The sequence below is a fragment of the Arachis ipaensis genome, chromosome B05 (genome assembly GCF_000816755.2).
Source record: "Arachis ipaensis cultivar K30076 chromosome B05, Araip1.1, whole genome shotgun sequence".
In the NCBI taxonomy this organism is placed as follows: domain Eukaryota; kingdom Viridiplantae; phylum Streptophyta; class Magnoliopsida; order Fabales; family Fabaceae; genus Arachis; species Arachis ipaensis.
Window position 1 is genome coordinate 114,926,202 of NC_029789.2, and position 7,691 is coordinate 114,933,892.

Consider the following 7,691-nt stretch of genomic DNA (forward strand, 5'->3'; position numbering starts at 1 on the left):
TTAATTATGATGAGAATTAATAAATACTAAATAAAATAAGTTCTAGACGGTCTTTTTTCTCAGTAGCATCACCATATAGACTCTAAGTAGTGACTAACTAGCCCCTAGTTGTGATTATAACTAACCACTGCTAACTCATCAGTTTAACTAGCTGATTAAATAAGTAATCATCTACAATACCTTTCCTCCATTGTTTTAGAGTGATGGTTGGGGACATGCTGCTCCTATACCGTCCCCTTCCGACGGCGCTGTCCTCGTCATAAGCCATGACATAGTTCTGTGCAGAGTTAATCAAATAGGAATAGGTGAAGGAGAAGTTGAAAAGGGGTATGCAGGATTCTGAGATGAGAGCGAATCGCTCGTTCGACAGATCGAGCAGCGCGTTGTATAATCATAAATTTGATACCATGATTTCACCAGTAATCAAATCACCCTTTCTAACAGTAAAAGAGGGTTATGCATAATCCTAATCTTTTGTTATGTAAATTATGCTATATTTAATTTAATCTAATTTGATGTTTTTGTGATCATAACCTATTGGGTTTGGAAATAATAATTTTGAATCCAGATATGGGTTTGGAGATTTAATCTATTATGTTGATGCCACCCCATTCCACCTTCTGTATTTTGTTGAACCAGATGAACAACATTTAGTTTTTGAATTCTCGTTATGTAAATGGCTTTGGCAATTCAAGTGCATATCAGTTCCTATTTTTCTGTCATCGAGCTTTTATTTTGTTTTATTTAATTTGTCAATCATATGAAAAATCATTATTTAGTTGAAGAAACTAACTTATCTTATACCTGTTTCCAGCTTCTTTGTTCTGATTTATCTTCTCTCCTTTCACCTCAGGAAGAGAATTACTCATTCCTTTTTTTTATATATATATGTCAACATTTTTATACATTGAAATTTACAGTTTTTTTATACTTGATTACATAATATTAAGATTCAGCAATGTTACATGACTAGCACAATTTACTATTTTCAGTCAATAGTTAACCAACAAATTTGCTGATGTCAAAAGAAAGTGTCAAATGTACCAGCAGAGTGCTAGTATGAATAAAAATTGCTGGCCCAAATAATTTAGATTCTTGCATGTTGAAGCAAATGTAAATGAATAGTGGATAATAATAATAATTACAGTAAAGCAACAAAGACTGACCTTACTAGGAATTCTCCGTCCTCGAAAAACCGGACTCTCCGGAACTGATGAATCATAGGATGGATTAGAATGCACGTAAATAGAGTACTTGCCTTCATTCCCTTCGAAGAACTTCTGCCACAAAGGAGCCAAAAGCACAGGACCCCTTACCAAGAACAAGAAAGCCACCTTAGGAACATGATGTTGTTTCAGATACGTCCCATTCCTCACAGCCTTTGCAGCTACCCGAAGCAATTCTTTATCATTCATATGATGCATTGGCGCCTGATGACGTGGCCGCAGGGGTCCATGTTTCAATTCAGTGACACTCACGTTCTCATTGCTCCAATATTCCGATATTACTGACGGCGGAGGGATCAAGGATACGTCCGGCGGCGCCTGAGGCGGGGATTGAGTGAGCGAGGATCGAAGGAACTGAAGGCTTGGTATGCCGTTTTTAAGATAGTAGTAGCTGCTGAAGATTCCAATTGTTACACCACAGCACAAGAAGAAGACATAAGAAAGAAAACGACCTTGCTGCAGAGGAACACCGAAGAGTTTTGGAGCAGAGTTCGTTGGATTTTGATTATTCGAACTCTTCATCATTTTGATTATTATTCTATTGTTGCCTTGGGTATGTGTTTAGAATTGAGAATAAATTGAAGGTGTATGTATGTATTGGTACAGAGAAAATTGATTATCTGTGAGTGAAGATATCTATACAGTAAAAAATATATATTATGTGGGCACTGGAAGAGTAAGACAGAAATAAAAGGCACTCTCCTCTTTCTTGCGCCCTTGGGTGTTTTGAATTTGTACACCTCCCTTTATTAAAATAAAAAGGACTCTACTTGCTTGTTCCGGAAACCTGTACAAGGCTAGATGGTCAGTTATTAAGACAAGAAAATAAAAGAAACAAAAGAGTTAATAAATGTTAACACTCAAACTAACAACACCGTTTGTGACTAATGCAATCATTTGAAACTTAAAAAGTGTCATGTTAATTCAAATACCGTAAAACCTATGAAATTGATAGCTAAACGTCGTTACATGATGTGACACTAATTACACTGCAGATAAATTTAACTAAATTATTATCTAATAGATTTTAGTTAACAATTTCACATAAAAATAACTACATATAAATTTCCACCATCAAATATTATAAGAGACAACAGTTGTAAACAGATAGAATGGTTGAAACATAGTATTTTGGGATATGATGTTTTGTGCTTATTAGTCAATCATATTCGTGGTTGCTTCTATAAATATGTGCCCAAAATCATGAGAAAAGTAATAAAATTGTGAAAGAATAGAAAAATAAAAGAATTGTGAAAGAAAAAGATGAAGAAATTTTATTGATTGTTGATTGAATGAATTGTAAATTATGAAGGTAAAACTAAGTATATATAGAGTATTGGCCTATGAAAGATAAAAGTAGATAAAGATAAGATATAGATAAAGATAAAGATAACTATAAGATAAGATAAAGACTAAATTATAATTTAATTTGTGTATTCTGTTGGGCTGAATTTGTGGGCCGTGAGACGTCTTTATTGTTGTCATGGGCTAAAATGGAAGAGTGGTTTAATACGCCCCCGCAAGCTGGAGGATGAAAGATGTCAAGAACACTAAGCTTATTCAAATTAAGATGGAAGGGTTGAGGAGACAAAGGCTTGGTGAAGATGTCAGCTAGTTGCCCAGAAGAGGAAATTGGGAGAAGTTTCATCACTCCAACTTGAGCTTTTTGTCAAACCAAGTGACAATCAACCTCTAAATGTTTGGTCCGTTCATGAAAAATCGGGTTAGCAGCAATATGAAGAGCACTCTGATTATCACAATATAAAACTGGTGGGCGAATAGGAGAGATGCGTAAAAATTGTAACACATTTAATATCCATTGAAGTTCACAAGTTGTGTTGGCAAGTGCACGATATTCTGCTTCCGTGGATGAGCGGGCAACGGTGGTTTGTTTCTTGGTCTTCCAAGAGACTAAAGAACTGCCTAAGAAGAAACAATAACCTGTTAAAGATCGCCGAGTGTCAGGACATCCGGCCCAATCAGAGTCACTGAAGCCGAGAAGCTGAATTTCTGATTCCCTTGGAAAGAAAAGTCCTTTGTCGGGACTAGTTTTCAGATATCGTAACACATGTTTGGCAGTTTGAAGATGAGATTCAGTAGGAGATGCCATATATTGACTTAATTGTTGAGTGGCATACATGATGTCCGGTCGAGTAGTGGTGAGATAGATAAGACGGCCAACCAAACGACGATATACAAAAGGGTCGGATAGCAAGGGACTTGTGTCTTGATATAGTCTTGTGGTACTATCCATTGGAACAGAGGCAGGTTTAGCACCTAATAAACCAGAATTCTCCAAAAGATCAAGACAATATTTTCTCTGAGATAAGCAAATTCCCTTCTCTGATTGAGCAACTTCAATACCCAAAAAATATTTTAATGGGCACAAGTCTTTAATTCGGAAGTGTTGCTGTAAAATAGACTTAATGGCAGCAAGTTCAGAAACAGAATTACCAGTGAGAACAATGTCGTCAACATAGACTAAAAGGATAGAAATTTGATCACCAATGAATTTGACAAATAAACTATAATCAGATGAGGTCTACTGATATCCATGAGATAGCAAAAGATGAGAAAGTTTGTCATACCACATACGACTAGATTGTCGTAAACCATACAGTGACTTTAGTAGCTTACAGCATTGATTCGGTTGAGATATAAATCCGGGTGGCAGAGTCATATAAACATCCTCAGAAAGATCCCCATGTAAGAAAGCATTATTGACATCCAACTGATGTATAGGCCAATGCTTCATAGAGGCCAATGCCAAAACTAATCTGATAGTGACAGGCTTGACAATAGGGGAGAAAGTTTCTAAGAAATCAACACCTTCAGTTTGAGTAAACCCTTTAGCCACAAGGCATGCTTTATATCGATCAACTGAACCATCAGGCTTGCGTTTGATGCGATAGACCCATTTACAGCCAACCGGCTTAACCCCTGCAGGGCAATCAACAAGACGCCAAGTTTTGTTCAGCTCAAGAGCATCCAACTCATCTTTCATAGCACTACGCCAATTAGAGTGTTGATTGGCGTCCTTAAAAGACTTTGGCTCAACGTCAGAATGTAGAGATAAAAGAAACTTTTTATGTAAAGATGAAAGAGAAGAAAAATACATGACTGAAGATAAAGGATACTTACACTTTGAGGGAGATTGATTTGTAGAGATGAGAGAGGAATTACACAAGTAATTAGAGAGATATGCTGGAGGTCGGTGAGGCCGGTCGGAATAACGAGGATGGGGTTGCTCAGGTGGTGAAGAAGGTGACGGGGGATGAGAAGGTGATGGTGGGCTGGTGTCTAGTGTTGAAAGGGATTCGGTGGTCATGGGTTCAACTTGGTTAGGAAACGATAGTGAGGAAGAAGGAGAGGTTGTTGGAGAAAATAAAGAACTAGGTAGAGTTGGGTCAATGGGTATAGGTGAGGGTTCAACTGGAAGACTAACTGAATCTTGTTTTTGAGAAGGTGTGTTTGGCAATGTTGGGTTAAGTGTCTGAAATTGGACATTTTTTGTGACTAAGGACAAGATCTTTTCATAAAAAATTACGTTTCTAGAAATCTCAATTCTTTTATCTTCTAAAACATAAACAATATACCCTTTAAAACCAGATTGAAAGCCAATAAATACAGCCTTTTTGGCTCTTGGATCAAATTTTGATCTATTTACCATTTGGGTAGAAACAAAACATAAGCATCCAAAAACTTTAATGTCATGATAATTTGGTGGAAGATTGAATAAAATCTCAAATGGTGTTTTAAAATTAATTGCGGATGATGGAACTCTATTAAGTAAATAAACAACATGTCTAACAGCATAAGACCAAAAAGATGATGGTAAATTAGATTGAAACATAAGAGCACGAGCTATATTCAAAATATGTTGATGCTTGCGTTCTACCCTTCCATTTTGTTGAGGAGTTTCAACACAACTATGTTGATGAATAATGCCCTTTGAAGCATAAAAATCAGGTAAAATAAATTCTGGTCCATTATCGGAACGAATAGTTTTGACTTTGGAGTTGAATTGTGTTTCAATTAAAGTAATAAAATTTTTTATTTGATTCTGTATTTCTCCTTTTGATTTTAATAAAGTAACCCATGTAAAGCGGCTAAAATCATCAACAATAGTAAAAAAATATTTATGATTATGAATAGAATTTTGTCGAAACGGACCCCAAATATCAAAATGTAATAAATCAAAACTTGCATTGGCTTTGCTAAAACTTTGAGAAAATGAAAGTTTCTTTTGTTTAGAAAGATGACAAATGTCACAAGCCTCGTCATGATGCATAGAGATAAAAGGAAATTGTTTATGTAAATGATTAAGTCTTTGCCTAGAAAGGTGTCCTAAACGAAAATGCCATATATTGGAAGGTGTAATGGGTGGAGATTGGATGGAATTTATGGAGTGTGTAGTGGATGAATTTTTACCGAAATTGGGTTCAAAGACATATAATCCATCTCTCATTCTGGCCAAATCAATTGTCCCCAAATTGTTGCTCTGTAAAGTGCAAGAAGAAGATGAAAAAGTGAGTTCACATATGAGTGCTGAAGTAATTTTTGAAACAGAGATAATATTAAAGTTGAAATGAGGTAAATAAAGAACATCATGAAGAACCAATGATGGTGAAAATTGAACGATGCCTTTATAAGAAACAGTAGTTCGAGAACCATTTGGTAAATGAACAATAATAGGAGAAATTTGTGTGTAAGAAATAAACCAAGACAAATTTGATGCAATGTGATCTGTGGCACCAGAATCAATGATCCAAGTATTCAAGAATGAATCTCGATTTGAAGAATTGTTAACAGTAGAAAAGGTATTGAAAGAACAAAGATAATGAGTAGTTGGACTTGGCAGAAGTTCAAGTTGTTTTGAAGGACGAGCTTCTTCATTGAAAGGAAGTGCCATGAAAGAAAAGTGTTGGGCTGACAAAAGGTCCAAAAGAGACTCCGGATGAAATTGCTGGTGTGCCCTTTCTTCTTGATCCATGGATGTCAGCAGAGCTCAAAAGGAGCTCTGATACCATAATAAAATTGTGAAAGAATAGGAAAATAAAAGAATTGTGAAAGAAAAAGATGAAGAAATTTTATTGATTGTTGATTGAATGAATTGTAAACTATGAAGGTAAAACTAAGTATATATAGAGAGTATTGGCCTATGAAAGATAAAAGTAGATAAAGATAAGATATAGATAAAGATAAAGATAACTATAAGATAAGATAAAGACTAAATTATAATTTAATTTGTGTATTCTGTTGGGTTGAATTTGTGGGCCGTGAGACGTCTTTATTGTTGTCATGGGCTAAGATGGAAGAGTGATTTAATAAAAAGTGTCTCATTCATTCTCTACAAATTGTTTCATATTTCACAAATTTTATTATTTTTCGAGTTTTAAGTATAAGATAATTTTTTTTATAATTTCTATTTAAGTAATTCATTAATTTTGTTATATTTTAAAAGAGTATTATCATAAATTCTTAGCAACTAAATATGGAGATAAATATGTAAAAAAAAAAAGAAATTAAATACAAAAATTAGAGAATTTTAATTGGAAATAAATTTCATTTTTACTCATTACAAAATATCTCTTTGAAAATGGTGATATGATCGTGCCTTAAAATCATAATAAAATTATGCTTTGTCATCTTTTAATCATCATTTGCCTAACAGGGTGCTGCATGAATTGCTTTATCGAATGTTGTTTGTGGGACATATTTAAACCTTAGAACAATGAATATACGTGGGCGATTTCGTAGTTAGAAACTCGTCGTTTGTGATAGCTAAGACAAAGGATGCGTCGTCTGCTCTAGTACGTGGGACATGTTCGATATTGAAAGTATATGGGATAGATGTTGGGACAGGACTAGATCAAGTCGTTAAACAGCCGCCAACCTTTTCGTATTCTTTGACAGTTTGTTTGACTACTATATACGGAGGAAGCATTTTAACACTATGTCTGGTTTAGAGAAAAATAAAAGAAAAAAAAATAAAAAAAATGAGTGAAAATTTTTATTTTTCTTTATTTGGATGCTAAAGAAAATAAAAAAAAAATTGGGTGTGAATCTCACCAAAATAATTTTTTTTCCATTACAAACAAGAAAATAAAGAAAAAAATGTTATCTTTTGTGTATTTATAATATTACCCATAATTCTATTATTATTAATAATTATCAATATAAATTTAGTTTTAATAGTTTTAATATATTATTATTATAATTTTCTTTTTTCTTACTTTTTTTCCATCCAAACAAAAAAAAAAATTATTTTCTTTTTATCTATAAACTCTTCATTCAAACAACACACAAATAACTCTACTTTTTCTTCTATTTTCTCTCCTCTCATTTTCTTTCCTCTTATTTTCTTTCTTTCTATTTTATTTTCTATATCCAAACAAAGCCTAAATATATTATAATCGCAAGTATTTTAATATTTTTAATTATTAATTTTAATTATAAAATTAG

At 33.8% G+C, this 7,691-nt stretch overlaps 1 pseudogene; it reads right to left on the reverse strand.

Moving 5' to 3' along the window:
- The window catches only part of LOC110272266, a 12,793-nt pseudogene that overhangs the window by 1,323 nt on the left and 3,779 nt on the right, over positions 1–7,691 (reverse strand).